This window comes from Vespula vulgaris, chromosome 13 (assembly GCF_905475345.1).
Source record: "Vespula vulgaris chromosome 13, iyVesVulg1.1, whole genome shotgun sequence".
Classification (NCBI taxonomy): domain Eukaryota; kingdom Metazoa; phylum Arthropoda; class Insecta; order Hymenoptera; family Vespidae; genus Vespula; species Vespula vulgaris.
The window spans coordinates 5,091,804-5,118,050 of record NC_066598.1 but is presented as its reverse complement, the minus strand read 5'-3'; the positions used below and the strand labels follow the sequence as shown (position 1 = coordinate 5,118,050).

General features: G+C 29.1%; 2 long non-coding RNA genes across 51 annotated transcripts in view; both read right to left on the bottom strand.

Annotated features, from left to right (window-relative positions):
• Nucleotides 1-3,714: 3,714 nt before the first annotated feature.
• Nucleotides 3,715-26,247, bottom strand: part of LOC127068587 (uncharacterized) — a 60,911-nt gene continuing 38,378 nt past the window's right edge. For 6 of the 50 annotated variants that reach the window (XR_007783042.1, XR_007783041.1, XR_007783037.1 and 3 more), the window contains 27 exons: nucleotides 24,630-24,752; nucleotides 17,593-17,715; nucleotides 17,035-17,224; nucleotides 16,611-16,952; nucleotides 16,366-16,489; nucleotides 15,986-16,219; nucleotides 15,618-15,740; nucleotides 15,258-15,496; nucleotides 14,891-15,135; nucleotides 14,646-14,756; nucleotides 13,592-13,713; nucleotides 13,217-13,345; nucleotides 12,970-13,092; nucleotides 11,826-12,193; nucleotides 11,283-11,699; nucleotides 11,038-11,160; nucleotides 10,793-10,915; nucleotides 10,235-10,424; nucleotides 9,810-10,151; nucleotides 9,565-9,688; nucleotides 9,185-9,418; nucleotides 8,817-8,939; nucleotides 8,457-8,695; nucleotides 8,090-8,334; nucleotides 7,845-7,955; nucleotides 5,045-5,799; nucleotides 3,715-4,960 (listed from right to left, as the gene is read on the bottom strand). This is a non-coding gene — a long non-coding RNA (uncharacterized LOC127068587). Of the gene's footprint in view, nucleotides 4,961-5,044; nucleotides 5,800-5,880; nucleotides 5,918-6,415; nucleotides 6,545-6,790; nucleotides 6,913-7,844; nucleotides 7,956-8,089; nucleotides 8,335-8,456; nucleotides 8,696-8,816; nucleotides 8,940-9,061; nucleotides 9,161-9,184; nucleotides 9,419-9,564; nucleotides 9,689-9,809; nucleotides 10,152-10,234; nucleotides 10,425-10,792; nucleotides 10,916-11,037; nucleotides 11,161-11,282; nucleotides 11,700-11,825; nucleotides 12,194-12,969; nucleotides 13,093-13,216; nucleotides 13,346-13,591; nucleotides 13,714-14,645; nucleotides 14,757-14,890; nucleotides 15,136-15,257; nucleotides 15,497-15,617; nucleotides 15,741-15,862; nucleotides 15,962-15,985; nucleotides 16,220-16,365; nucleotides 16,490-16,610; nucleotides 16,953-17,034; nucleotides 17,225-17,592; nucleotides 17,716-17,837; nucleotides 17,961-18,082; nucleotides 18,180-23,398; nucleotides 23,522-23,642; nucleotides 23,741-23,823; nucleotides 23,891-24,384; nucleotides 24,508-24,629; nucleotides 24,753-24,874; nucleotides 25,003-25,059; nucleotides 25,292-26,247 lie in introns of all 50 variants that reach the window. The other 44 variants (XR_007782994.1, XR_007783030.1, XR_007783026.1 and 41 more) reach the window with 37 other exon arrangements.
• On the bottom strand, nucleotides 21,449-22,103 carry LOC127068591 (uncharacterized). Its single transcript, XR_007783051.1, has 3 exons — nucleotides 22,051-22,103; nucleotides 21,687-21,809; nucleotides 21,449-21,553 (listed from the first exon to the last, which is right to left on the bottom strand). It is a non-coding gene; the product is annotated as an uncharacterized LOC127068591 (long non-coding RNA).

Below are 26,247 nucleotides of genomic sequence, written 5' to 3'. Positions count from 1 at the left end.
TTTAATATAAGACTATTTTACTCAGTATAGTGTGCTTTATGTACTGTATAAATACTGAATGCTTCTTTTTTTTAATACGCTATATATAACATAAAAATTTTCTATTTTGAATTTCTCGATTGGTGACAGATCAATTAGACTAAGATGCATTTTCATTTTGAAAAAGTAGTTAGAGTGATCTAAAAATTTCTAAAAATTATATTCCACTAGCTCAAGACGTTGCCATTTTTGTAGTGACTAGTTAAGTGTAAAAGCATAAAAAATACAACTTTCTAATGATCAATATTACTTATTTAAAGAAATAAATGGTTGATTTCTTCTCCTCAGGATAAAAGTAAAATAGAAAAAAAGAAGGAACGACGATAGTGAACTATGCGTGTCGACGCAATCAATAATTCTTCTCGTATAAAAGGAATTCTTCTTGCCCTTACTATAGTCGCTTATATACTGAATATAGAACTAATTGTGTGTCTGGTGGCGCTTCATCTCGTAGTAATATCTATCGATGGAGTAGGACATTTTTAGCTTAGAAAATTAAACTAATATAATGTATTAAGAACTCTTTGATCTATTGGTTCTAAATTTTGTATTATACCGTTTTCAATATCTGTAAAAGTCTGTATCAGAATTAGATAATCCAAGTTTTTTGTAAATGAAACTTCTATAGCAATCTGAATTTTTCGTTCACTGATGTAAAATTAATTCAATAAATATTTCATAAAAATATATATATTTTTAATTGACGATTATATATAAGATTTTCCTCAGACAGGTAATAAGACTAAGAAAAGACTAACAGGTATGTGAAACTAACAAAACAATAAACGATTTTGTATTGTTTTAATAATTTCCAATAAATTTATTATTAATATATAGTACGTGAGATCATAGATAGTATATTTTTCCTAACCTATCGATGTACGTGTTTATCATTTTGTTGATTTTGACTAAGAGTATACTTATAGTTATATTATTAATTTACGCAGTTTTTTAATCTGAATGAAATATATAAGTCTTTATAAGAGTTCTAGATTGTATTCTTATTTGTCTTAGTTCAAATTGCGTTATCTTAATTTAGAGCAAGATTCTAAGAAGTGCACGTATGTGAGTTAAGCCATGGAATCTCACTGTCCAACTTCTTCTAGATTTTTATTTTTAGCAATTTTTTTTAACTATTCAATCAATATCCCCAAAGATATGTGCTATATTCTGTTTACAGGACTTATTATGTATCATTGAAATGATAATGAAAATGATAATGAAAATTTAAGAAATCAAACGAAGTATAGTAAATTGCATAAAATTTAATAAATATCACTTAACTATATAAACTACATATTTCACAAGAATTGAATAAAAATATTAAGAAAAAAATTGCAATGTGCTTTTATTGCAACTGTGCTTTCTACGTTATATTATTTTTTTTTATAATATTCCGAGATAGCTTTGTCAAAGTTTAATCTGGCCATATCTTTATGAAGAATCACACAATGTTCAATGGCCAATGTCAGCTTGGTGACAAAAGATGATATGTTTTTTTCTTTAGATGTGAATGTGTGTATAAGTATTTAAATAAAAGTCATTTGTAAATAGAAACATTAAATAATATTCTATGTATTTAACATAGATGCATTTAATAAATTGGAGGATAAAAGTAATTGCGAAATAAATTTTCAATATATCAAAGATGATAATTACCTGTTTAGAGTATATGAATATGCAAGTCCGATAATAATAATAAAAAAATGTTACTATAATATATGATTGTATATCAATTATAAGTTATTAATAAAGATATTCATAAAGATCGTTATTCTTTGTCACTAATTGAGAACTAATTAAATAGTCTTTAGATTTTTATATAATTCAGTTTGCATGACATCAAAAATGGATTCTTTCATATATCATTACATTAGAATAGCTGTAAGTATACTGCATTTATAATGGATGAGCACTGAATTTTTAGGAATGCCATTTGGACTTAGTAATTTATTGCCAATCATATCTCAGAAACTTATTAATACAGTTTTTCAAGATTTGATAAGAAGTGGTTTAGTTTTAATGTATTTAGATGAAATCAAATCTATTCTAAGAATTCTGTGATTTTAATAAGGACCAGTTTCAAATTCAACATTTGAAACTATTGTTGGCTAATAAACCAATATTAAAATTGTACCGCCTAACTGCAGATATTGAGATTCATATTGATACCTCAAACCTAAGCATTGATTACAGAAATATGATATGGATTAGTGTTTCCATCCTATGTACCATGCTAGCTGAAAAACAACACAGGTATAATTGTGTTATATACTAGTTAGAAACTAAAAGTATTAGCAATTGTACTTCGTACAATTGCTATTACTTTTATAAGTATTACTAATACTCAAATAACGTATCGAGTTCTAAGACAAGTAGAGTATATGTATTCATGGATTTCTCTTTCTAAAGAATCTACTACTCGATCCACTCCATGACTAGATCTTTTGTTTTTAATTTTCTGGATTTTTTACAAAATATCAATGTTAAAAAATATCATTGTTGCCCAGGTAGTTGCATCTCTGGGCAACTATTAATGAAGCGTTGGATTCTCTTATGTTGAAATTATAATACCCTCGATATTTTCACGTATCGCCTTTCAAAGCTTTTCAAATATTGACATTCGAACTGATGTTGAACCTATTATCAGGTGATAGAATAGGGTCGTCGACTATTGACAATAGCGTACTGTTTTATGCATTATGCATGACTATAAAACAATATGAAGCTAACATATCAGTAAATAAATTTAGAATTAATCTATTGGGAATTCTATTTAAAAGATCGTCGTGCGTTCACTTTCGTTATGAAAAAAAATAATTTGAATGGACGAGTGGTGAAATTAGCGTTATTATTAGAGGGGTTCGATTAAACAATGAAACACCTCCCAGGAAAAAGTATGATGCAAATTAACGTTTTGAATAGAAATCCTCTTTCAATGTGCACGTCAGTGAAGAAGCTAGATTAAAAAAAATAGAATATGAATAAATGACACACATAAGTTGAGTCTAATTTGTAGTTGTTACGTTACATCGAAGAAATGAATAAGTTATAAATTTTTGAATAATTACTCTTATAGCGGGTAAATTTAATTAGACATATCACTGATTATTAGTGATCATTATTATCCAGAATATTAACAAATGTTTATCTATCAGTGATTTGATTTCTTGTTACATTATTTTTCCTTCAAAGCTAATGGATATATTTCTCTAGCACTATTGTTCCTTTCACGCTGTTTTAAAAACATTTGAATTTGAAACACAAAAATAATAGACCTTTGACCCAACACGCATACGTATTCTGTTGTTACTCCGAAATATGTTATTTGATTATTTACATACACATTCACACATACAGAAATTTATTTATTTATTATCCTGATCGAATCTGCAAAATGACATTTGTAAGAAAAATTATGTCCTGACGACATAATCAAGACTTGGCTATAAACTTGATCCAAGAAAAATATGGTAAAATGAACGAAAAACGAAAAACTGCAATGCAAAAGAAAGTAAATATATATATCAGTTTTTTTTAAATAATATAGCTATCAGCTCATTATTATAATCTATCGTTTTAAGTAAATGTGAAAGAAATAAAACACGTAAGTAACTTCTATCGAATATAAAATAGCATCAAGATCTATCTAAAGATCATATGTTTATTTCTCTTACAAAATACTTTGTACAGTTGATCTAAAAATTACGATCATTCAATTCAGAATAACAAATCATGACTTTCTGTTCAATCTTTCGATATGATTCTCAATAAACGTTAGTGGATATTTACAATAACTTATTTTGACAGTAACTTTATTTAAAATATATATGCATATCAAGGTATATTTTTTCTTAACCAAAAGCATGTACTGAATCACACATGCACACTTTCAAATATTCATAGTATTATCTACTAAGGATCTATTAGCATTACAGAGAATAACTTTGATAAAAGAGTGATATTGCTGAACAATCTCTAAGAAAATACTTAAATATAAAGAAACATGTTTCTTATGTTTCCCACGATTCCCATTATTGTCCAAATTTAGGCATTGTTAATCGAACATATGTTCTTTTGTAATATACCATGTCGGGCAATCAATGAAATTAGATTATTAAATAAAGCGAGACGTGGATATCTGGAATTTATCCTGAAGCCATCGATTCAATGGTCACGAATAAATATGATTATCAGAACAAAGGATCACACCTGAAATTATTTAAGAATTCCAAATCTAGTATCCTGATTCGCTCGCAAACAATAAACATTATTACTTCCCATTCTATATCTTTATACATTTTAAATTTCTTCATTTTTCTTTCTTTTTCCTAATTTCGACAGTATCTTCGCGAAAAGTTCCAGAGAAATTATAGTGTCAATCGATATAGACTTTTCAAGTTTAAAACAATCAGACAAATGAGTAATATTAGCATTATTGATAATCCCTTATTCAAAGGTAAAAAACACAACAAACGACATACAATAAACAATCATGGACATCACAATATTTGTATCTAAATATATTAAATAAAAAATATCGTTATAAGTTAAAAATATGAAGTAAATTTTATCGTACATCCATCATACCGAAAAATAAATGTAATACTATGATTAAAAGTAATTCGTAAGATTCCAACTCTAGTTAATAGTCATATCACGTAATAACACAAGTTCTCGTCCAATCACTGAAGTTAGGCAACATTGGACACAGTTAGTACATGGATGGATGAAGGCTTGGGAACACCATGTATTGTTAGCATTCTTCTGCCTATTTTAACTCTCACTTTTACACTCCTTTATATCCATTTAATTTTCGGGACACGATGATCTTTCTATTTTTATAATAAAAATACCATTGTAAGTACTGTAAGATCCATGTTGAGAATATGTATGAATAACAAGCATTCGCAGATAGCTTCTACAAATTAAAAATTTAATTAATAATTTTTGTTTCTCACGGTTAATCTTATATGAGAAATCCATATAAAATCTGTGTAATTACCCATAATGCAAATTGTAAAATATTTTGATTTAAATTTTTGGTTAACAGTTATACCATGTTGCACCAATCCTCGTTCGGTCATTGAAGTTAAGCAATGCCGGACACGGTTAGTACTTGAATGGGTTACTGCTTGAGAACACTGTGTACTGTTAACACTCTTTTTGCCTATATTAACTCTCACTTCTACCCCATTCTTTATTTATTCAATTTTTAAAACATGATAATTTCTCTGATTTGTAAGTAACAATACCATTGTCAGTGATATAGAACCCAAGCTGAGAATATTTATGAAATACAATCACTCGGAGATAATTTCTACAAAATATTAATTTACATTGTTTTTCACAGTTAAACATATGCAAGGAGTCCAAATAAAATCCGTGTAATTTCCTATAAAGCAAATGGTAAAATTATTTCATTTTCAATTTACAGTTAAGTATCATACCAAGTTCTTACATAGTTTTTCTCAGTTAATCTCATAGAAGCAAGCCATACAAAATCTATATAATTATTTATAATGAAATAAGTAAAATTTTTTCAATTCCAATTTACAGTTAACGATCATACCATTTTGAACAGGCTTTTTCTCTGGTAACCTTATGGAAAGAAGCCAAATAAAATCTGTGTCATTACCTATAATGCAAATTATAAAACTTTTTCATTTTGAATTTTTGGTTCACATTCATACCACGATGTTATACAACTTTTCTCGGTTCTCCGTTATCGGGAAATCCACGTAACACCAGCATGATTATCTATAATGCAAATTATAAAATTTTTTTCATTTTTAATTTCAGGTTAACGGTGATACCATTATACTGTTTTCCTCGGTTCACCTTGGACGAGAAAGCAAGATAAAATCTGCGTAATTACCTAGAAAGAAACAAGAAAAATTTATTTCAATTTGAATTTCCATTTAACTCTGATAGTTGAACAGACGTTGAACAGAGTTTTTCTCGATTATCCTTAGGGGAGAAAGTCATACAAAATCTGTATAATTACCTATAATGAAACAGGTAAAGTTTTTTCAATTTCAATTTACAGTTTACGATCATATGAAGCTCTACACAGATTTCTCGATTAACCTTATGCGAGGAATCTATGAAAAAAAATCTGCACAATTACCTAAAATGCAAACCGTAAACTTTCTTTCATTTTCAATTTATAATTAACGATAACACCAAGTTGTACACTGTCTTTCTCGATTAACCTTGGATTAGAAAGCAATATAAAACCTGTATAACTACCTAGAATGAAACGAGAAAAAATGTTTTTATTTTCAATTCACAATTAACGATCATACCGAATTGTACACAGTTCATCTCGGTTAACGATATGCGAGACATCTATACAAAAAATTTGCATTATTACCTGAAATGCAAATTGTACAAATTTTACCATCTTGAATTTCCATTTAACTCTGATAGTTGAACAGACGTTGAACAGAGTTTTTCTCGATTATCCTTAGGGGAGAAAGTCATACAAAATCTGTATAATTACCTATAATGAAACAAGTAAAATATCATCAATTTGAATTTACAATTAACAATCATACCACGTTATTACACAGTTTTTCTTGGTTCACCTAATGGAGTGAAGCCATATAAGATCTGTTTAATTACTTATAATGAACTAGGTAAAATTGTCTTCATTTTCAACTTCAAGTCAACTGTCATACGACGTTGTACACAGTTATTCTCGGTTACATTTATGCGAAAAAATCTATTAAAAATTCTTTATAGTTACCTAGAATGCAAATTGTAAAAGTTTTGCATTTTGAATTTCCGGTTAACGGTCATACCATGTTGTCACACTATTTTTCTCGGTTAACCATGGTCGAGAAAGACACATATAATCTGTAGAATTACCTATAATGAAATCAGTAAAATCTTTTTCATTTTCAATTTCCAGTTAGCGACAATACCAAGCTGTACATACTTTTTTTCAGTGAACGTTAACCCAGAAATCCATATAACATCTGTATAATTACCAATAATGAAAGTTATTCAATTTTTTTCTTTTTGAATTTCCGGTTAACAGACATACCGTAACAGACATAACGTAGTTACATAGCTTTTCTCGATTAACCTCAATCAAGAAATCCATATAATATCTGTATAATTTCCTAAATGCAAATAGTAAAATTTTTCTAATTTTGAATTTCAAGTTAACTGTAATACCAATTTGTACACAGTTTTTCTCTGTAAACTTTAAGTGAAAAATCTATAAATAATCTTTATAATTGCCTATAATGCAAACTGTAAAATTCTTTTTAATTTTCGTTTTATTTTTGTTAACGGTTATACCACGTTGTTAAACAGTGTCTCTCGGTCAACTTTATGCGGGAAAGCCATATGAAATCTGTACAATAATCTATAATGATACGAGTACAATTTTTTTTCATTTCCAATTTACAGTTATTGCTTGTACAATAAAATTTTTATCCTTTTGAATTTATTATGGCCGGTTAACGGCCGTACCACGTTGTTACATAGGTTTTCTAGGTTAACATTAAGCAAGAAATATATAAAAAAAAAATCTCTATAATTACCAATAATGCAAATTGTAAAATTTTTTTCATTTAAAATTTTAAGTTAATTGTGATACCGCATTGTTACACTGTTTTTCTCGGTTAACCTTGGATGAGAAAGCGATATAAAATCTGTATAATTACCCAGAATGAAACAACAAAAACTTTATTCATATTCAATTCACCGTTAACAATCACACCGAACTGTACACGGATATTCTTGGTTAACCATATGCGAGAAATCAACAAAAAAAAAATCTTTATAATTACCTATATCGCAAATTGGAAAATTTTTTTCATCTTGAATTTCCGGTAAACGGTCATACCACGATTTCACACAGTCTTATCCGATTAACCTTTGGCGAGAAAGCCATATAAAATCTGAAAGAATTACCTACCATGGAACAAGTAAAATCTTTTCATTTTCAATTTACAATTATCGATCATACCAAGTGTTACACAGATTTTATCGGTTGACCTTAACCGAGAAATCCATATAACGTATGTATAATTACCTAGAGTACAAATTGTAAAATTTTTATCATTTATAATTTCCGATTTACGGCCAAATCACGTTGTTACACAGTTTTTCTCGATTAACTTTTACCGACAAATCCATATGTAATATGTATAATTATCTATAATGCAAGTTGTACAATTGTTTTCATTTTTAATTTCTAGGTAACGATCATATCACTTTGTTACACAATTTTCCTTGGTTAACCTTATCCGAAAAATTCATTTAAATCTCTATAATTACCTAGAATGAAACGAGAAAAATGTTTTTTATTATCAATTCACAGTTAACGATCATACGGAATTTTACACGGTTCTTCCCGGTTAATGAAATGTGAGAAATCTATAAAAAATCTTTATAATTACCTATATTGCAAATTGTTAATTTTTTTCATCTTGAATTGCCGGTTAACGGTTCCACTCATTCTTATTCGCTTAACCTTGGGCAAGAAAGCCATATAAAATCTGCAGAATTACCAATCATGGGACAAATAGAATTTTTTAAATTTTGAATTTCCGGTTAACGGTCGTATATACCATGTTGTTACCACTACTTTTCTCTGTTAACCCTGGTCGAGAGAGACATATATAATCTATAGAATTACCTATAATGAAATCAGTGACATTTTTTTATTTTCAATCCAAAGTTAACGATCCTACCGAATTTTACATAGTTCAGCCCGGTTAGCGATATGCGAGCAATCTATAAAAAAGCTGGATTATTACCTGAAATGCAAATTATACAATTTTTTCCATTTTAAATTTCCGATTAACATTCATACCACGTTGTTACACAGTTTATCTCGGTTAACTTTTACCGAGAAATCCATCTATCACCTGTATAATTATCTACAATGCAAATTGTACAATTTTTTTCATTTTGAATTTCTAGTTAACGATCATATCACGTTGTTAGAAAATTTTCCTTGGTTAACCTTATACGAAAAATTTATTTCATTCTGTATACATACCTAGAATGAAACGGGGAAAATTTCTTTTATTTTCAATTCGCAGTTAACGATCATACCGAATTCTACACAGTTCTTCCCCGTTAACGATACGCGAGAAATCTATGAAAAAATCTGTATTATTACCTATAATGCAAATTCTACAATTTTATTCATTTTGGATTTCCCCATAGTAGTCATAGCACGTTGTTACGTAGTTTCTCTCAGTTAGCCTTAACCGAAAAATCTATGTAACATCAGCATAATTACCTATATAGCAAATTGTACAATTTTTCTCATTTTTGAATTTCCGGTTAACGGCCATACCACGTTGTTGCACAGTTTTTCTAGGTTAACCTTATCCGAGAAATCCATTTAAATCTGCAAAATTACCTCTTATGGAACAAGGAAAATATTTTTCGTTTTCAGTTTACAGTTAACTGTCACACCATGTTGTAGACAGTTTCCTCGGTTAAGGCTAGACAAGAAATTAAAAAAAAAAAAAAAAAAAAAGAGTATATAATTACCTGTAATGGAAATTGTAAAATTTTTCTCATTTTTTAATATCTGGTTAACGGTGATACCGTGCTGTTACACTGTTTTTCTTGGTTGACCTTGGACGAGAAAGCAATATAAAATCTGTATAATCACCTAGAATGAAATGAGAAAAATTTTTTTATTTTCGATTCACAGTTAACGATCATACCGAATTCTACACAGTTCTTCCTGGTTAACGGTATGCGAGAAATCTATAAAACATCTGCATTATTACCTGAAATGCAAATTGTGCAATTTTTTCCATTTTGTATTTCCGGTTAACGTTCATACCACGTTGTTACACAGTTTATCTCGGTTAACTTTTACCGAAAAATCCATATATCACATGTATAATTATCTATAATGCAGATTGTAAATTTTTTTCGTTATGAATTTCTAGTCAACGATCATATCACGTTGTTACAAAATTTTCCTTGGTTAACCTTATCCGAAAAATTCATTTAAATCTGTATAATTACATAGAATGAAGCGAGAAAATTTTTTTTATTTTCAATTCGGAGTTAACGATCATACGGAATTTTACACAGTTCTTCCCGGTTAACGATATGAGAGAAATCTATAAAAAAAAAATCTGCATTATTTCCTGAAACCCAAATTATACAATTTTTTCCATTTTGAATTTCCGATTGACATTCATACCACGGTGTTATACAGCTTTTCTCGTTTCTCCGTTACCGGGAAATCCATGTAATACCCGCATAATTATCTATAATGCAAATTGTAAAATTTTTTTCATTTTTAATTTCAGGTTAACGGTGATACCGTGTTGTTACACTGTTTTCCTCGGTTCACCTTGGACGAGAAAGCAATATAAAATCTGTGTAATTACCTAGAAAGAAACAAGAAAAATTTATTTCAATTTGAATTTCCATTTTATAATGTCATAACACGTTGAAGAGAGTATTTCTCGATTATCCTTAAGGGAGAAGTCATATAAAATCTGTATAATTATCTATAATGAAACAAGTGAAATTTCATGGATTTCAATTTACAGTTAACAATCATACCACGTTATTACACAGTTTTTCTTGGTTCACCTAATGGAAGGTAGCCATATAAAATCTGTATAATTACTTATAATGTACTAGGTGAAATTATTTTCCTTTTCAACTTCAAGTTAACAATCATACCAAGTTGTACACAGTCAGTCTCGGTTAAATTCATGCAACAAATCTATTTAAAATTCTTTATAGTTACCTATGAGGCAAATTGTAAAATTTTTTTCATTTTGAATTTCCGGTTAACGGTCATACCATTTTGTTACATTATCTTTCTCGGTTAACCCTGATCGAGAAAGACATATAGAATCTGTAGGATTACCTATAATGAAATCAGTAAAATTTTTTTCATTTTCAATTTCCAGTTAACGATCATATCAAGCTGTACATACATTTTCTCAGTGAACCTTAACACAGAAATTCATATAACATCTATATAATTACCTATAATGCAAATTATTCAATTCTTTACTTTTTGAATTTCCGGTTAACAGTCATACCACGTAGTTACATAGATTTTCTCGATTAACCTCAACCGAGAAATCCATATAATATCTATATAATTACCTACAATGCAAATAGTAAAATTTTTTTCATTTTGAATTTCAAGTTAAATGTAATACCAAGTTGTACACAGTTTTTCGCGGTAAACATTCAGTAGGAAATCTATAAATAATCTTTATAATTACCTACAATGCAAATTGTAAAATTCCTTCTTAATTTTTATTTAATTTTTGATAACGGTCATACCACGTTATTAAGAAGTATCTCTTGGTAATCTTTATGCTGGAAAGCCATATGAAATCTGTACAATAACCTATAATGACACAAGTAGAATTTTTTTTCATTATCAATTTACAGTTCGTGTTCGTACAATAATATTTTTATCCTTTTGAATTTCCGGTTAACGGCCATACCACGTTGTTACATAGGTTTTCTAGGTTAACATTAAGCAAGAAGTATATAAAAAGTCTCTATAATTATCAATAATGCAAGTTGTAAAATTTTTTTCATTTTGAATTTTAGGTTAATGGTGACACCGTATTGTTACACTGTTTTTCTCGGTTCACCTTATCCGAAAAATTCATTTAAATTTGTATAATTACCTAGAATGAAACGAGAATATTTTTTCTTATTTTCAATACACAGTTAACGATCATACCGAATTTTACATAGTTCTTCCCGGTCAGCGATATGCGAGAAATCTTTAAAAAAGAAATCTGCATTATTACCTGCAAGGCAAATTGTACAATTTTTTCCAATTTGAATTTCCGATTAACATTCATATCACGTCGTTACACAGTTTTTCTCGGTTAATTTGTACGAGAAACCCATGTAAAATCAGCATAATTAGCTATAATGCAAGTTATAAAATTTTTTCATTTCCAATTTACAGTCAACCATCATACCAGGCTGTAGACATATCTTCTACGTTAAACTTATGGGAGAAATAAATAAAAAATTTGTACAATTACAAATAATGCAAATTGTAAAATTTTTTTTCCCTTTGAATTTGCTGTTAACGGTCACACAACGTTCTTACACGGTCTTACTCTGTTAACTTTGGACCACATTGCCATATAAAAATCCGTATAATTACCTATAATGAAACAGGTAAAGCTTTTTCAATTTCAATTTACAGTTTACGATCATATGAAGCTCTACACAGATTTCTCAATTAACCTTATGCGAGGAATCTATAAAAAAAAATCTGTACAATTACCTAAAATGCAAACCGTAAACTTTCTTTCATTTTCAATTTATAATTAACGATAACACCAAGTTGTACACTGTCTTTCTCGATTAACCTTGGATTAGAAAGCAATCTCAAATCTGTACAATTACCTACAATGAAACAAGAAAAATTTTTTTTATATTCAATTTACAGTTACCAAACACACCGAATTGTACACAGTTCTTCACCGCTAACGATATGCGAGAAAACTATAAGAAAATCTGTATTATTACCTATAATGCAAATTGTACAATTTCCTTCATTTTGAATTTCCCCTCAGTAATCATACCACGTTGTTACATAGTTTCTCTCAGTTAGCATTAACCGAAAAAACTATATAACATCAGCATAATTACCTATAAAGCAAATTAAAAAATTTTTCTCATTTCGAATATCCGCTTAACGGCCATACCACGTTGTTACACAGTTTTTCTAGGTTAGCCTTATGCAAGAAATCCATTCAAATTTACAAAATTACCTCTTATGAAACATGGAAAATATTTTTCGTTTTCAATTTACAGTTAACTGTCACACCACGTTGTACACAGTTTCCTCGGTTAAGGTTAGGCAAGAAATTTATATATAAAAAAAAAAAAAAAAAAACAAAAGAAAAGAAAAGAAAAGAAAGTCTGTATAATTACCTGTAATGAAAATTGAAAAATTTTTCTCACTTTTTAATATCTGGTTAACGGTGATACCATGTTGTTACACTGTTTTTTCGGTTAACCTTGGACGAAAAAGCAATATAAAACCTGTATAACTACCTAGAATGAAACGAGAAAAAATGTTTTTATTTTCAATTCACAATTAACGATCATACCGAATTGTACACAGTTCATCTCGGTTAACGATATGCGAGACATCTATACAAAAAATTTGCATTATTACCTGAAATGCAAATTGTACAAATTTTACCATCTTGAATTTCCATTTAACTCTGATAGTTGAACAGACGTTGAACAGAGTTTTTCTCGATTATCCTTAGGGGAGAAAGTCATACAAAATCTGTATAATTACCTATAATGAAACAAGTAAAATATCATCAATTTGAATTTACAATTAACAATCATACCACGTTATTACACAGTTTTTCTTGGTTCACCTAATGGAGTGAAGCCATATAAGATCTGTTTAATTACTTATAATGAACTAGGTAAAATTGTCTTCATTTTCAACTTCAAGTCAACTGTCATACGACGTTGTACACAGTTATTCTCGGTTACATTTATGCGAAAAAATCTATTAAAAATTCTTTATAGTTACCTAGAATGCAAATTGTAAAAGTTTTGCATTTTGAATTTCCGGTTAACGGTCATACCATGTTGTCACACTATTTTTCTCGGTTAACCATGGTCGAGAAAGACACATATAATCTGTAGAATTACCTATAATGAAATCAGTAAAATCTTTTTCATTTTCAATTTCCAGTTAGCGACAATACCAAGCTGTACATACTTTTTTTCAGTGAACGTTAACCCAGAAATCCATATAACATCTGTATAATTACCAATAATGAAAGTTATTCAATTTTTTTCTTTTTGAATTTCCGGTTAACAGACATACCGTAACAGACATAACGTAGTTACATAGCTTTTCTCGATTAACCTCAATCAAGAAATCCATATAATATCTGTATAATTTCCTAAATGCAAATAGTAAAATTTTTCTAATTTTGAATTTCAAGTTAACTGTAATACCAATTTGTACACAGTTTTTCTCTGTAAACTTTAAGTGAAAAATCTATAAATAATCTTTATAATTGCCTATAATGCAAACTGTAAAATTCTTTTTAATTTTCGTTTTATTTTTGTTAACGGTTATACCACGTTGTTAAACAGTGTCTCTCGGTCAACTTTATGCGGGAAAGCCATATGAAATCTGTACAATAATCTATAATGATACGAGTACAATTTTTTTTCATTTCCAATTTACAGTTATTGCTTGTACAATAAAATTTTTATCCTTTTGAATTTATTATGGCCGGTTAACGGCCGTACCACGTTGTTACATAGGTTTTCTAGGTTAACATTAAGCAAGAAATATATAAAAAAAAAATCTCTATAATTACCAATAATGCAAATTGTAAAATTTTTTTCATTTAAAATTTTAAGTTAATTGTGATACCGCATTGTTACACTGTTTTTCTCGGTTAACCTTGGATGAGAAAGCGATATAAAATCTGTATAATTACCCAGAATGAAACAACAAAAACTTTATTCATATTCAATTCACCGTTAACAATCACACCGAACTGTACACGGATATTCTTGGTTAACCATATGCGAGAAATCAACAAAAAAAAAATCTTTATAATTACCTATATCGCAAATTGGAAAATTTTTTTCATCTTGAATTTCCGGTAAACGGTCATACCACGATTTCACACAGTCTTATCCGATTAACCTTTGGCGAGAAAGCCATATAAAATCTGAAAGAATTACCTACCATGGAACAAGTAAAATCTTTTCATTTTCAATTTACAATTATCGATCATACCAAGTGTTACACAGATTTTATCGGTTGACCTTAACCGAGAAATCCATATAACGTATGTATAATTACCTAGAGTACAAATTGTAAAATTTTTATCATTTATAATTTCCGATTTACGGCCAAATCACGTTGTTACACAGTTTTTCTCGATTAACTTTTACCGACAAATCCATATGTAATATGTATAATTATCTATAATGCAAGTTGTACAATTGTTTTCATTTTTAATTTCTAGGTAACGATCATATCACTTTGTTACACAATTTTCCTTGGTTAACCTTATCCGAAAAATTCATTTAAATCTCTATAATTACCTAGAATGAAACGAGAAAAATGTTTTTTATTATCAATTCACAGTTAACGATCATACGGAATTTTACACGGTTCTTCCCGGTTAATGAAATGTGAGAAATCTATAAAAAATCTTTATAATTACCTATATTGCAAATTGTTAATTTTTTTCATCTTGAATTGCCGGTTAACGGTTCCACTCATTCTTATTCGCTTAACCTTGGGCAAGAAAGCCATATAAAATCTGCAGAATTACCAATCATGGGACAAATAGAATTTTTTAAATTTTGAATTTCCGGTTAACGGTCGTATATACCATGTTGTTACCACTACTTTTCTCTGTTAACCCTGGTCGAGAGAGACATATATAATCTATAGAATTACCTATAATGAAATCAGTGACATTTTTTTATTTTCAATCCAAAGTTAACGATCCTACCGAATTTTACATAGTTCAGCCCGGTTAGCGATATGCGAGCAATCTATAAAAAAGCTGGATTATTACCTGAAATGCAAATTATACAATTTTTTCCATTTTAAATTTCCGATTAACATTCATACCACGTTGTTACACAGTTTATCTCGGTTAACTTTTACCGAGAAATCCATCTATCACCTGTATAATTATCTACAATGCAAATTGTACAATTTTTTTCATTTTGAATTTCTAGTTAACGATCATATCACGTTGTTAGAAAATTTTCCTTGGTTAACCTTATACGAAAAATTTATTTCATTCTGTATACATACCTAGAATGAAACGGGGAAAATTTCTTTTATTTTCAATTCGCAGTTAACGATCATACCGAATTCTACACAGTTCTTCCCCGTTAACGATACGCGAGAAATCTATGAAAAAATCTGTATTATTACCTATAATGCAAATTCTACAATTTTATTCATTTTGGATTTCCCCATAGTAGTCATAGCACGTTGTTACGTAGTTTCTCTCAGTTAGCCTTAACCGAAAAATCTATGTAACATCAGCATAATTACCTATATAGCAAATTGTACAATTTTTCTCATTTTTGAATTTCCGGTTAACGGCCATACCACGTTGTTGCACAGTTTTTCTAGGTTAACCTTATCCGAGAAATCCATTTAAATCTGCAAAATTACCTCTTATGGAACAAGGAAAATATTTTTCGTTTTCAGTTTACAGTTAACTGTCACACCATGTTGTAGACAGTTTCCTCGGTTAAGGCTAGACAAGAAATTAAAAAAAAAAAAAAAAAAAAAGAGTATATAATTACCTGTAATGGAAATTGTAAAATTTTTCTCATTTTTTAATATCTGGTTAACGGTGATACCGTGCTGTTACACTGTTTTTCTTGGTTGACCTTGGACGAGAAAGCAATATAAAATCTGTATAATCACCTAGAATGAAATGAGAAAAATTTTTTTATTTTCGATTCACAGTTAACGATCATACCGAATTCTACACAGTTCTTCCTGGTTAACGGTATGCGAGAAATCTATAAAACATCTGCATTATTACCTGAAATGCAAATTGTGCAATTTTTTCCATTTTGTATTTCCGGTTAACGTTCATACCACGTTGTTACACAGTTTATCTCGGTTAACTTTTACCGAAAAATCCATATATCACATGTATAATTATCTATAATGCAGATTGTAAATTTTTTTCGTTATGAATTTCTAGTCAACGATCATATCACGTTGTTACAAAATTTTCCTTGGTTAACCTTATCCGAAAAATTCATTTAAATCTGTATAATTACATAGAATGAAGCGAGAAAATTTTTTTTATTTTCAATTCGGAGTTAACGATCATACGGAATTTTACACAGTTCTTCCCGGTTAACGATATGAGAGAAATCTATAAAAAAAAATCTGCATTATTTCCTGAAACCCAAATTATACAATTTTTTCCATTTTGAATTTCCGATTGACATTCATACCACGGTGTTATACAGCTTTTCTCGTTTCTCCGTTACCGGGAAATCCATGTAATACCCGCATAATTATCTATAATGCAAATTGTAAAATTTTTTTCATTTTTAATTTCAGGTTAACGGTGATACCGTGTTGTTACACTGTTTTCCTCGGTTCACCTTGGACGAGAAAGCAATATAAAATCTGTGTAATTACCTAGAAAGAAACAAGAAAAATTTATTTCAATTTGAATTTCCATTTTATAATGTCATAACACGTTGAAGAGAGTATTTCTCGATTATCCTTAAGGGAGAAGTCATATAAAATCTGTATAATTATCTATAATGAAACAAGTGAAATTTCATGGATTTCAATTTACAGTTAACAATCATACCACGTTATTACACAGTTTTTCTTGGTTCACCTAATGGAAGGTAGCCATATAAAATCTGTATAATTACTTATAATGTACTAGGTGAAATTATTTTCCTTTTCAACTTCAAGTTAACAATCATACCAAGTTGTACACAGTCAGTCTCGGTTAAATTCATGCAACAAATCTATTTAAAATTCTTTATAGTTACCTATGAGGCAAATTGTAAAATTTTTTTCATTTTGAATTTCCGGTTAACGGTCATACCATTTTGTTACATTATCTTTCTCGGTTAACCCTGATCGAGAAAGACATATAGAATCTGTAGGATTACCTATAATGAAATCAGTAAAATTTTTTTCATTTTCAATTTCCAGTTAACGATCATATCAAGCTGTACATACATTTTCTCAGTGAACCTTAACACAGAAATTCATATAACATCTATATAATTACCTATAATGCAAATTATTCAATTCTTTACTTTTTGAATTTCCGGTTAACAGTCATACCACGTAGTTACATAGATTTTCTCGATTAACCTCAACCGAGAAATCCATATAATATCTATATAATTACCTACAATGCAAATAGTAAAATTTTTTTCATTTTGAATTTCAAGTTAAATGTAATACCAAGTTGTACACAGTTTTTCGCGGTAAACATTCAGTAGGAAATCTATAAATAATCTTTATAATTACCTACAATGCAAATTGTAAAATTCCTTCTTAATTTTTATTTAATTTTTGATAACGGTCATACCACGTTATTAAGAAGTATCTCTTGGTAATCTTTATGCTGGAAAGCCATATGAAATCTGTACAATAACCTATAATGACACAAGTAGAATTTTTTTTCATTATCAATTTACAGTTCGTGTTCGTACAATAATATTTTTATCCTTTTGAATTTCCGGTTAACGGCCATACCACGTTGTTACATAGGTTTTCTAGGTTAACATTAAGCAAGAAGTATATAAAAAGTCTCTATAATTATCAATAATGCAAGTTGTAAAATTTTTTTCATTTTGAATTTTAGGTTAATGGTGACACCGTATTGTTACACTGTTTTTCTCGGTTCACCTTATCCGAAAAATTCATTTAAATTTGTATAATTACCTAGAATGAAACGAGAATATTTTTTCTTATTTTCAATACACAGTTAACGATCATACCGAATTTTACATAGTTCTTCCCGGTCAGCGATATGCGAGAAATCTTTAAAAAGAAATCTGCATTATTACCTGCAAGGCAAATTGTACAATTTTTTCCAATTTGAATTTCCGATTAACATTCATATCACGTCGTTACACAGTTTTTCTCGGTTAATTTGTACGAGAAACCCATGTAAAATCAGCATAATTAGCTATAATGCAAGTTATAAAATTTTTTCATTTCCAATTTACAGTCAACCATCATACCAGGCTGTAGACATATCTTCTACGTTAAACTTATGGGAGAAATAAATAAAAAATTTGTACAATTACAAATAATGCAAATTGTAAAATTTTTTTTCCCTTTGAATTTGCTGTTAACGGTCACACAACGTTCTTACACGGTCTTACTCTGTTAACTTTGGACCACATTGCCATATAAAAATCCGTATAATTACCTATAATGAAACAGGTAAAGCTTTTTCAATTTCAATTTACAGTTTACGATCATATGAAGCTCTACACAGATTTCTCAATTAACCTTATGCGAGGAATCTATAAAAAAAAATCTGTACAATTACCTAAAATGCAAACCGTAAACTTTCTTTCATTTTCAATTTATAATTAACGATAACACCAAGTTGTACACTGTCTTTCTCGATTAACCTTGGATTAGAAAGCAATCTCAAATCTGTACAATTACCTACAATGAAACAAGAAAAATTTTTTTTATATTCAATTTACAGTTACCAAACACACCGAATTGTACACAGTTCTTCACCGCTAACGATATGCGAGAAAACTATAAGAAAATCTGTATTATTACCTATAATGCAAATTGTACAATTTCCTTCATTTTGAATTTCCCCTCAGTAATCATACCACGTTGTTACATAGTTTCTCTCAGTTAGCATTAACCGAAAAAACTATATAACATCAGCATAATTACCTATAAAGCAAATTAAAAAATTTTTCTCATTTCGAATATCCGCTTAACGGCCATACCACGTTGTTACACAGTTTTTCTAGGTTAGCCTTATGCAAGAAATCCATTCAAATTTACAAAATTACCTCTTATGAAACATGGAAAATATTTTTCGTTTTCAATTTACAGTTAACTGTCACACCACGTTGTACACAGTTTCCTCGGTTAAGGTTAGGCAAGAAATTTATATATAAAAAAAAAAAAAAAAAAACAAAAGAAAAGAAAAGAAAAGAAAGTCTGTATAATTACCTGTAATGAAAATTGAAAAATTTTTCTCACTTTTTAATATCTGGTTAACGGTGATACCATGTTGTTACACTGTTTTTTCGGTTAACCTTGGACGAAAAAGCAATATAAAACCTGTATAACTACCTAGAATGAAACGAGAAAAAATGTTTTTATTTTCAATTCACAATTAACGATCATACCGAATTGTACACAGTTCATCTCGGTTAACGATATGCGAGACATCTATACAAAAAATTTGCATTATTACCTGAAATGCAAATTGTACAAATTTACCATCTTGAATTTCCATTTAACTCTGATAGTTGAACAGACGTTGAACAGAGTTTTTCTCGATTATCCTTAGGGGAGAAAGTCATACAAAATCTGTATAATTACCTATAATGAAACAAGTAAAATATCATCAATTTGAATTTACAATTAACAATCATACCACGTTATTACACAGTTTTTCTTGGTTCACCTAATGGAGTGAAGCCATATAAGATCTGTTTAATTACTTATAATGAACTAGGTAAAATTGTCTTCATTTTCAACTTCAAGTCAACTGTCATACGACGTTGTACACAGTTATTCTCGGTTACATTTATGCGAAAAAATCTATTAAAAATTCTTTATAGTTACCTAGAATGCAAATTGTAAAAGTTTTGCATTTTGAATTTCCGGTTAACGGTCATACCATGTTGTCACACTATTTTTCTCGGTTAACCATGGTCGAGAAAGACACATATAATCTGTAGAATTACCTATAATGAAATCAGTAAAATCTTTTTTCATTTTCAATTTCCAGTTAGCGACAATACCAAGCTGTACATACTTTTTTTCAGTGAACGTTAACCCAGAAATCCATATAACATCTGTATAATTACCAATAATGAAAGTTATTCAATTTTTTTCTTTTTGAATTTCCGGTTAACAGACATACCGTAACAGACATAACGTAGTTACATAGCTTTTCTCGATTAACCTCAATCAAGAAATCCATATAATATCTGTATAATTTCCTAAATGCAAATAGTAAAATTTTTCTAATTTTGAATTTCAAGTTAACTGTAATACCAATTTGTACACAGTTTTTCTCTGTAAACTTTAAGTGAAAAATCTATAAATAATCTTTATAATTGCCTATAATGCAAACTGTAAAATTCTTTTTAATTTTCGTTTTATTTTTGTTAACGGTTATACCACGTTGTTAAACAGTGTCTCTCGGTCAACTTTATGCGGGAAAGCCATATGAAATCTGTACAATAATCTATAATGATACGAGTACAATTTTTTTTCATTTCCAATTTACAGTTATTGCTTGTACAATAAAATTTTTATCCTTTTGAATTTATTATGGCCGTTAACGGCCGTACCACGTTGTTACATAGGTTTTCTAGGTTAACATTAAGCAAGAAAATATATAAAAAAAAAATCTCTATAATTACCAATAATGCAAATTGTAAAATTTTTTTCATTTAAAATTTAAGTTAATTGTGATACCGCATTGTTACACTGTTTTTCTCGGTTAACCTTGGATGAGAAAGCGATATAAAATCTGTATAATTACCCAGAATGAAACAACAAAAACTTTATTCATATTCAATTCACCGTTAACAATCACACCGAACTGTACACGGATATTCTTGGTTAACCATATGCGAGAAATCAACAAAAAAAAAATCTTTATAATTACCTATACGCAAATTGGAAAATTTTTTTCATCTTGAATTTCCGGTAAACGGTCATACCACGATTTCACACAGTCTTATCCGATTAACCTTTGGCGAGAAAGCCATATAAAATCTGAAAGAATACCTACCATGGAACAAGTAAAATCTTTTCATTTTCAATTTACAATTATCGATCATACCAAGTGTTACACAGATTTTATCGGTTGACCTTAACCGAGAAATCCATATAACGTATGTATAATTACCTAGAGTACAAATTGTAAAATTTTTATCATTTATAATTTCCGATTTACGGCCAAATCACGTTGTTACACAGTTTTTCTCGATTAACTTTTACCGACAAATCCATATGTAATATGTATAATTATCTATATGCAAGTTGTACAATTGTTTTCATTTTTAATTTCTAGGTAACGATCATATCACTTTGTTACACAATTTTCCTTGGTTAACCTTATCCGAAAAATTCATTTAAATCTCTATAATTACCTAGAATGAAACGAGAAAAATGTTTTTTATTATCAATTCACAGTTAACGATCATACGAATTTTACACGGTTCTTCCCGGTAATGAAATGTGAGAAATCTATAAAAAATCTTTATAATTACCTATATTGCAAATTGTTAATTTTTTTCATCTTGAATTGCCGGTTAACGGTTCCACTCATCTTATTCGCTTAACCTTGGGCAAGAAAGCCATATAAAATCTGCAGAATTACCAATCATGGGACAAATAGAATTTTTTAAATTTTGAATTTCCGGTTAACGGTCGTATATACCATGTTGTTACACTACTTTTCTCTGTTAACCCTGGTCGAGAGAGACATATATAATCTATAGAATTACCTATAATGAAATCAGTGACATTTTTTTATTTTCAATCCAAAGTTAACGATCCTACCGAATTTTACATAGTTCAGCCCGGTTAGCGATATGCGAGCAATCTATAAAAAAGCTGGATTATTACCTGAAATGCAAATTATACAATTTTTTCCATTTTAAATTTCCGATTAACATTCATACCACGTTGTTACACAGTTTATCTCGGTTAACTTTTACCGAGAAATCCATCTATCACCTGTATAATTATCTACAATGCAAATTGTACAATTTTTTTCATTTTGAATTTCTAGTTAACGATCATATCACGTTGTTAGAAAATTTTCCTTGGTTAACCTTATACGAAAAATTTATTTCATTCTGTATACATACCTAGAATGAAACGGGGAAAATTTCTTTTATTTTCAATTCGCAGTTAACGATCATACCGAATTCTACACAGTTCTTCCCCGTTAACGATACGCGAGAAATCTATGAAAAAATCTGTATTATTACCTATAATGCAAATTCTACAATTTTATTCATTTTGGATTTCCCCATAGTAGTCATAGCACGTTGTTACGTAGTTTCTCTCAGTTAGCCTTAACCGAAAAATCTATGTAACATCAGCATAATTACCTATATAGCAAATTGTACAATTTTTCTCATTTTTGAATTTCCGGTTAACGGCCATACCACGTTGTTGCACAGTTTTTCTAGGTTAACCTTATCCGAGAAATCCATTTTAATCTGCAAAATTACCTCTTATGGAACAAGGAAAATATTTTTCGTTTTCAGTTTACAGTTAACTGTCACACCATGTTGTAGACAGTTTCCTCGGTTAAGGCTAGACAAGAAATTAAAAAAAAAAAAAAAAAAAGAGTATATAATTACCTGTAATGGAAATTGTAAAATTTTTCTCATTTTTTAATATCTGGTTAACGGTGATACCGTGCTGTTACACTGTTTTTCTTGGTTGACCTTGGACGAGAAGCAATATAAAATCTGTATAATCACCTAGAATGAAATGAGAAAAATTTTTTTATTTTCGATTCACAGTTAACGATCATACCGAATTCTACACAGTTCTTCCTGGTTAACGGTATGCGAGAAATCTATAAAACATCTGCATTATTACCTGAAATGCAAATTGTGCAATTTTTTCCATTTTGTATTTCCGGTTAACGTTCATACCACGTTGTTACACAGTTTATCTCGGTTAACTTTTACCGAAAAATCCATATATCACATGTATAATTATCTATAATGCAGATTGTAAATTTTTTTCGTTATGAATTTCTAGTCAACGATCATATCACGTTGTTACAAAATTTTCCTTGGTTAACCTTATCCGAAAAATTCATTTAAATCTGTATAATTACATAGAATGAAGCGAGAAAATTTTTTTTATTTTCAATTCGGAGTTAACGATCATACGGAATTTTACACAGTTCTTCCCGGTTAACGATATGAGAGAAATCTATAAAAAAAAAATCTGCATTATTTCCTGAAACCCAAATTATACAATTTTTTCCATTTTGAATTTCCGATTGACATTCATACCACGGTGTTATACAGCTTTTCTCGTTTCTCCGTTACCGGGAAATCCATGTAATACCCGCATAATTATCTATAATGCAAATTGTAAAATTTTTTTTCATTTTTAATTTCAGGTTAACGGTGATACCGTGTTGTTACACTGTTTTCCTCGGTTCACCTTGGACGAGAAAGCAATATAAAATCTGTGTAATTACCTAGAAAGAAACAAGAAAAATTTATTTCAATTTGAATTTCCATTTTATAATGTCATAACACGTTGAAGAGAGTATTTCTCGATTATCCTTAAGGGAGAAGTCATATAAAATCTGTATAATTATCTATAATGAAACAAGTGAAATTTCATGGATTTCAATTTACAGTTAACAATCATACCACGTTATTACACAGTTTTTCTTGGTTCACCTAATGGAAGGTAGCCATATAAAAATCTGTATAATTACTTATAATGTACTAGGTGAAATTATTTTCCTTTTCAACTTCAAGTTAACAATCATACCAAGTTGTACACAGTCAGTCCTCGGTTAAATTCATGCAACAAATCTATTTAAAATTCTTTATAGTTACCTATGAGGCAAATTGTAAAATTTTTTTCATTTTGAATTTCCGGTTAACGGTCATACCATTTTGTTACATTATCTTTCTCGGTTAACCCTGATCGAGAAAGACATATAGAATCTGTAGGATTACCTATAATGAAATCAGTAAAATTTTTTTCATTTTCAATTTCCAGTTAACGATCATATCAAGCTGTACATACATTTTCTCAGTGAACCTTAACACAGAAATTCATATAACATCTATATAATTACCTATAATGCAAATTATTCAATTCTTTACTTTTTGAATTTCCGGTTAACAGTCATACCACGTAGTTACATAGATTTTCTCGATTAACCTCAACCGAGAAATCCATATAATATCTATATAATTACCTACAATGCAAATAGTAAAATTTTTTTCATTTTGAATTTCAAGTTAAATGTAATACCAAGTTGTACACAGTTTTTCGCGGTAAACATTCAGTAGGAAATCTATAAATAATCTTTATAATTACCTACAATGCAAATTGTAAAATTCCTTCTTAATTTTTATTTAATTTTTGATAACGGTCATACCACGTTATTAAGAAGTATCTCTTGGTAATCTTTATGCTGGAAAGCCATATGAAATCTGTACAATAACCTATAATGACACAAGTAGAATTTTTTTTCATTATCAATTTACAGTTCGTGTTCGTACAATAATATTTTTATCCTTTTGAATTTCCGGTTAACGGCCATACCACGTTGTTACATAGGTTTTCTAGGTTAACATTAAGCAAGAAGTATATAAAAAGTCTCTATAATTATCAATAATGCAAGTTGTAAAATTTTTTTCATTTTGAATTTTAGGTTAATGGTGACACCGTATTGTTACACTGTTTTTCTCGGTTCACCTTATCCGAAAAATTCATTTAAATTTGTATAATTACCTAGAATGAAACGAGAATATTTTTTCTTATTTTCAATACACAGTTAACGATCATACCGAATTTTACATAGTTCTTCCCGTCAGCGATATGCGAGAAATCTTTAAAAAAGAAATCTGCATTATTACCTGCAAGGCAAATTGTACAATTTTTTCCAATTTGAATTTCGATTAACATTCATATCACGTCGTTACACAGTTTTTTCTCGGTTAATTTGTACGAGAAACCCATGTAAAATCAGCATAATTAGCTATAATGCAAGTTATAAAATTTTTTCATTTCCAATTTACAGTCAACCATCATACCAGGCTGTAGACATATCTTCTACGTTAAAACTTATGGGAGAAATAAATAAAAAATTTGTACAATTACAAATAATGCAAATTGTAAAATTTTTTTTCCCTTTGAATTTGCTGTTAACGGTCACACAACCGTTCTTACACGGTCTTACTCTGTTAACTTTGGACCACATTGCCATATAAAAATCCGTATAATTACCTATAATGAAACAGGTAAAGCTTTTTCAATTTCAATTTACAGTTTACGATCATATGAAGCTCTACACAGATTTCTCAATTAACCTTATGCGAGGAATCTATAAAAAAAAATCTGTACAATTACCTAAAATGCAAACCGTAAACTTTCTTTCATTTTCAATTTATAATTAACGATAACACCAAGTTGTACACTGTCTTTCTCGATTAACCTTGGATTAGAAAGCAATCTCAAATCTGTACAATTACCTACAATGAAACAAGAAAAATTTTTTTATATTTCAATTTACAGTTACCAAACACACCGAATTGTACACAGTTCTTCCACCGCTAACGATATGCGAGAAAACTATAAGAAAATCTGTATTATTACCTATAATGCAAATTGTACAATTTCCTTCATTTTGAATTTCCCCTCAGTAATCATACCACGTTGTTACATAGTTTCTCTCAGTTAGCATTAAA